General features: G+C 41.6%; 1 non-coding gene across 1 annotated transcript; it reads right to left on the reverse strand.

The window, feature by feature from the left end:
- Positions 1-259: 259 nt before the first annotated feature.
- LOC142170010 (small nucleolar RNA R71) lies at positions 260-366 on the reverse strand. The gene has a single exon (XR_012699629.1). It is a non-coding gene; the product is annotated as a small nucleolar RNA R71 (small nucleolar RNA).
- Between the last annotated feature and the right edge of the window lie 6,129 nt (positions 367-6,495).

The following is a 6,495-nucleotide window of genomic DNA, read 5'->3' on the forward strand; positions in this document are numbered from 1 at the left end:
AAACCATCCAAAACAATTGTATCTTCAGAGAGAAGGTGAATGAAGATCCTAACACTCTCTTGATGGACTTTAAGGAAATCATAAACGCCTTCCAGTATAATGGAGTATCAAAAGATGCGGTCTACTTAAGGGCATTCCCCTTTTCACTGAAGAATGACGCGAAGCACTAGCTTCGTAGCTTATCCAAGGGTCGATCAGGACATGGGAAGATATGACTAAAACGTTTCTTGACAATTACTTCTCAACTGCAAAGATAGGGAAATTCAGAAGGGAAATCCACAATTTCTGCCAGAAGGAGAAGGAAATGATTTTTGAAGCTTGGAAAAGATTCAAGGAGATAGTCAGAAAGTGTCAGCATAACGGAATTGAATTTCGGATGCAACTCCGGGATTTTTGGGATGGACTGACACCTTCCTCACGACGAACTCTGAGTACTACATGTGGAGGTCCACTAATAAAGAAAACTCTGGAGGAGGTTGTCTCAATCCTTGATGAATTATCTGAGGATGCTAACCAGTGGCCTGTTGAGAGTAATAACATAAGAAAATTAGTTGGGGTTCACCAGGTGGACTATAACACATTAGTACAAGCCCAGTTAGACACCATGGCCAAGGAGATAAGAAAGTTGACATTGTCCAAGGTACAGAGTGAGCTGGAAGCAACATGTGACTTTTGTGGAATGGGACACCCTACACATGAGTGTCAAGCTTCAGCTGAGGAAGTTAACACTGTGGGGAACTATAATAGACTAAACTACCAAGGTGGGAACAACTATAATGCTATGGGATAAAGACATTCAGGTTTTTCTTGGAGTTCACCTAGTGGGAGTTTGAACTCATGGAACCAAAATAATCCTAGACCCTAGGGTCAAGGACCACCAGAGGCAGCAGTACCAGCGACAACAGTCAAATCAGTCTAGTATGGAAGATCTCAAGAAGGCGTTCATCAACAAATCAGATGAAAAATCTGAGACTCAAGGCACAGCCATCCGAGAACAGGGCACAGCCATTCGGGAATAAGGCACGGACATCCGGAATTTATAAAGACAAATGGTACAGATTGCAGATTTATTATCTGAGAGGGCTCCTGGTACTCTACCCTCTGACATTGAAAACAACCCAAAGGAAACAATCAAAGCTGTATCTCTGAGAAGTGGTAAAACATTGGCTAACCTTATTATGAAAGCTAGACCCAAGGTGGTGAACAAGCAGAATGAGACACTGGAAGAGAAAAAGAGTAAAGAACAGAAAGGCCAGAGTAGTGGGGTACAAAAGGAGATTGAAGAAAGTAGATGGTAGACTAAAAACTCATGTTTTAGCCGTAGTATTGTACTCTAATTACTGCATTTTACGTGTGTTTGAGCTTCAATATTAGTGAATTATACCTATTACGTGTTTTATGCCTTGCAAGAGTTAATTTTGAGTTATAAAGATGTTGGAACTAAATCGAACGAGTTGGATATTTGAAGTTTGAGTAGAAGCCCAAGAAATTAATTGGGGAACACGTTCTGGGGTCGAGGACCAAGTCCGGATATCAAATAGTGGAAGAAACACATTACTATGAGAAAAAGCGCATAGTCATGCCGCATGGGGCGCGACATGACTGTGTAAACATGAGCTATCTATCAGAAACATGGCCTCTGAAAATCTCCACACACGTGGCGCATGGCACGGCAAGGAGCGCGGCGTGCCTGTACCAATTTCTCAGAGTTATTTCCTGTTTCGGCTAGGAAAGGGTAGTTTCGTCCGGGCCCTCTCCTACATGGTATAAATAAACCAAAAAAACATTTTTGAATGGAATTTTGACCTATGAAATATTTGAGAAGCAACTAAGGCAAGCGGACACAAGAATTCATCAAGATTTCACTCTGTTTGGTGATGATTTTGATGACTGCTTGAAAAATTTGGAGCTTGTGCTTGAACGTTACGAAGCTACTCACCTGGTTCTTAATTGGGAGAAGTGCCACTTCATGGTAAAAAAGGGAATTGTCCTGGGCCACAAAGTGACTTCACATGGTATTGAAGTTGATAGAGCCTAGGTTGATGTAATTTCTAGGCACCCTCCACCGACGTCTGTGAAGAGCATAAGGAGTTTCTTGGGACATGTTGGGTTCTATAGAAGGTTCATTAAAAACGTTTCCAGCATTACCAAGCTGTTGACTGCATTGCTAACGAAGTATATCAAGTTTCTTTTCACTGTGGAGTGCTTAAGAGCATTTGAATTGATAAAGAAAAAGCTTATGAGTGCTCCTATTATGGTGACACCTGATTGGAGCCAGCCGTTTGAAACAATGTGTGATGCTAGTGATGTAGCTGTGTGGGTAGTTCTCGGGCAAAGAAAAGATAAGATGTTTTGGCCCATCTACTATGGAAGCAGGACGTTGAATGATGCTCAAGTCAACTATGTCATTACTGAGAAAGAGTTCTTTGTTGTGTTCTTTGCTTTTGACAAGTTTAGATCATATCTAGTGGGGAGTAAAGTGATTGTACACACTGATCACTCAGCCTTGAAATACTTGTTGAGTAAGAAGGAGTCTAAGTCGCGGCTGATGCGGTGGGCGTTGTTGCTCCAAGAGTTTGTCTTGTAGATCAAAGATAGGAAGGGCATAGAAAATCAAGTCGTAGATCATCTATCTCGACTTTAGAGACCTCCGATTGAGACAGTTGAAATAAGGGAAGAGTTCCCTGATGATCAGATTTTCTCCATTGATGCAGTCTCTGAAAGACCACCTTGGTATGCTGATGTATCCAACTTTTGGCTAGTAGATGGTTGGCGCGTGACCTGTCTCTTGATCAAAGAAGGAAGCTTCAAGGTGAGGTAAAAAATTATTTTTGGAATGACCCTTTCTTATTTAAACTGTGTGTAGATGGTGTGATTCGAAGATGTGTGCCTGAAGGAGAAATGGCAAGCATTCTGTCTCATTGTCATGATGGAGCAGCCTGAGGACACTATGGTGGAAATCGCACTGCAGCAAAGGTCATGAAAGTCGATTTCTATTGGCCTACTTTGTATAAAGACGCTCGAGCGTATATAGCTGCATGTGACAAATGTCAAAGGGCAGGTAATATTAGCAAGAGGGATGAGATACCTCAAAACTCCATTCTGGTATGTGAAAGTTTTGATGTGTGGAGCATTGACTTCATGGGCCCATTCCCATCATCTCATTCTTATGAGTATATCCTAGTGGTTGTTGACTACGTCTCTAAATGGGTCGAAGCAATCCCTACTAGGACCAATGATGCTCGACTGGTGTGTGAGTTCTTACGGAAGAACATCTTTACCCGCTTTGGGATACCTCGAGTGATTATCAGTGACAATGGGTCGCGCTTTGTGAACAAGCAGTTTGATGCATTGCTATCCAAGTATGGGGTCACACACAAAATAGGAACCCTGTACCATACCCAAACTAGTGGGCAAGTTGAAGTGGGTAACCGTGAGCTTAAGTGAATTCTTAAAATATAGTTAGTGCCTCTCTTAAGGATTGGTCTGTAAAGTTGGATGGAGCTCTATAGGCATACAGAATTGCGTTCAAAACAACCATAGGGAATTCACTATTCAAACTAGTGTATGGAAAATCATGTAACCTACATGTTGAGATAGAACATAAAGATTATTGGACAATTAAGTTGCATAATATTGATCTTAGTCTTGCAGGTGAACACAGGTTGGTGCAGATGAACGAGTTGAAGGAGTTTAGACTAGACGCGTATGAAAATGCCTGAATTTTTAAGAAAAAGACAAAGAGGTGGCATGATCATCTGATAAAGCCAAAGGAGTTTCATGAAGAGGACAAGGTCTTATTATACAATAGTAGACTTAGGATGTTCCTCGGAAAATTCAAGTCAAGATGGACAGGTCAGTATGTGGTGAAACGTGTCTCACCATATGGAACCATTGAAATCCAGGATGAAGAAGGTAATGAAAGCTTTAAGATGAATGGGCACAGGTTTAAACCGTACCTTGTTGGAGGATTTGACAAGCAATCCTCTAGCATCGTGATCAAATGAGCCTAAATGACGGAGTCAAGCTGACGACTATAACTCAGAACTACTTCTAACCCTTTTTTCTTATTTTTGTAGAATAGTTTAGGTAATTGTAGATTAGGATTATTAGATTTTAGGAGTTTTGGTACTTGTTTAGACAGGTATGAGCATAAATTGAGCACAAAATAAATACATAATAGAGTAGGGGTGCAACCCGTGGGCTAAAAAGTAAAAATTGGCAGAACTCCAAGAAAATTGGCCTAGCGCGTCGTGTGGGGCGTCGCGCTAGGACAAAGTGCTAAGTCTGACAGAAAATCACCTCTTTGAATATCCCCACTACCACGATGTGTGGGGCGCCGCACCCCGCGATGCGGCCGTACAAATTTCGGCCAGTGATGATTTTGAGAGAGAAAAAGAAATTGAAAAAAAAATATTTTAACACCCACTCCCCCCCCCCCCCCCCCCGTTATCCCCTCCTTTCCCATTATTCTCTCTTCTCAATTTCTCCTCTCTAACTCACGCCTAAATTCCCCATTCTTCTTCTTCTTTAAATTTCTTCCACTCAAATTCTCCCACCTCCATCACTCATCAAGGTAAGTTCTTCTTCTCTTCTCTTATCTTTTTCTTAATATTTAATTGTAGAATTATATAGTTTTAGTTTTATTTCCCTAACCTTAGGTAGATTTAATTTTTGATAATTTGGCCGAAATTATACTTGATTTTGTTGGGATTTTCATTGTTATTATGCTTGTGGAGGATTTTTGGTAAGTCTTGATAGAATTGGAATTATTATGTGATGAAGTTTGGTGGGGGTGCCTATATGGCCGAAAATTGGTGAATTGTGGGTAAGTTTTGTGCACTTTGTGCTATTATGAAGATGTGGTGAGGTTGTGGTCGTGTTAGGTGATGTGTTTGATGTTGTTGTATGCTGGTTCTAACCCACTTTGAGTTGAAATATGATGGTGAATGATTTGCCTACAATGTGTTTGTTGAAATTCCTTAGTGACATAAATTGTGTTATTGTTACTAATTTGGAAGGGAATTGCTTTGTGGGACGTATTTCTAGATGATAAGTGTGGGGTGGGCGGTCATATGCTAATTTTGTGAACTTGGAAGTGTTAGCCTCGAGTGTTAATCAACTGCCCACTCCATGTTTTCCCTAGTTGCTACTTGAGATGTCCGATTTATGTTAAGTATTTGTGTAGTGTTGTATTGTAAATTCTTAAGTTTGTTAGTAGTAAATTACTATAACTTCTTAATTTTATTTTCTTAGTTACTAGTTTCGCTTCTTGATTTTGTACTTTAAAATAGTATAGTATAATAGTTGGTTGCATTGTTGTAATGCTATGATGGTGGTTAGGCGGGTTGGTGAAGACGTGTGAAGTGTTTTGGTGGGGTAGTCTGAGTCCCCGATTTACATTGGACATGTGAACATGCCACTGACATAAGTGTGGGGTGGTCACTCCGTTTGGTCTTGCTTTTTGTTCTAAGTGTTATGGCTAATTATGTTCATCTTGTGTAGGTACAATGTCTCGCCGTCCTAGCAAACGTTCTAACAAAGGTTCCTCTAAGGTTGCATCTAGTAGTTGGAGAGAAGGTAGGCGGGCAACACCCCCCGCCCGAGTGGAGGAGGAAATGGAGCACATTGATCCAGATGCGGACTTGGACCCGGGCTGCAAGTATGGAATTCGGGTTGTGCCAGCTCATGCTAGAAATTGGTACAGGACCTTTGTTCCTGCAGTGATGCCCGACCCAGAAGTTGGTATAGATGATGGCAAGCTATCCAAGAAGTACTCTAGGATATTAAGCAACATTAGATACCTGAGTTTTGAAAGTTTGTTCCATCCCGATGAGTCGGTGAATGTGAACTTGGTAAAGGAGTTCTATCCCAACTAGAAGCATGAGGCCAGTTTGTACATGGTGTATGAGGTGAAGGTGAGAGGCAAGATGATCCCCTTTTCCTTTAAGGTGATTAATCATATCACGGGGTTCATGGAGCACTCTCATAAGCTGTTCCAGAGGTTGCTGGCCCAACTATCCTGATATTAGGCACCAGCTGTGTGGAGCTGATTCTCTTGACACGTGGACGCGGGATACTAATGAGTACCACAAAGTCATGAAGAATAGCAATTTCTAGCATCCTGTTAGGGTTGTTCTCCGGTTGATTAATACCAAGATTATGCCTATCCAGAGCGATACTGATGTCTCAAGGGCGAAGGTGTGTCTCATTTATGCCATCTTGATATAGATGAAGTTCGATCTTAGCAAGATTATTCTTGAGCTCATGGCTTGTATACAACCATTTGGGGCCCGCCGCCTTTATTACCCCGAGCATGATCGCTCGGCTTCTGCGGACGCACCACGTGAAGGAGAAGTATTATTATGATCGGATGATTCCGGTGTCGCGGCCTACTAAGGCCTTTGATGTAACATTTGTGATTGAACCCCCTTTTGTTGTTGTTCCTGTGGATTAGAGGCTGCGTCGTGTTGAGGAGACACTGCAACTGCTATT

The sequence above is a fragment of the Nicotiana tabacum genome, chromosome 15 (assembly GCF_000715075.1).
Source record: "Nicotiana tabacum cultivar K326 chromosome 15, ASM71507v2, whole genome shotgun sequence".
Classification (NCBI taxonomy): Eukaryota; Viridiplantae; Streptophyta; class Magnoliopsida; order Solanales; family Solanaceae; genus Nicotiana; species Nicotiana tabacum.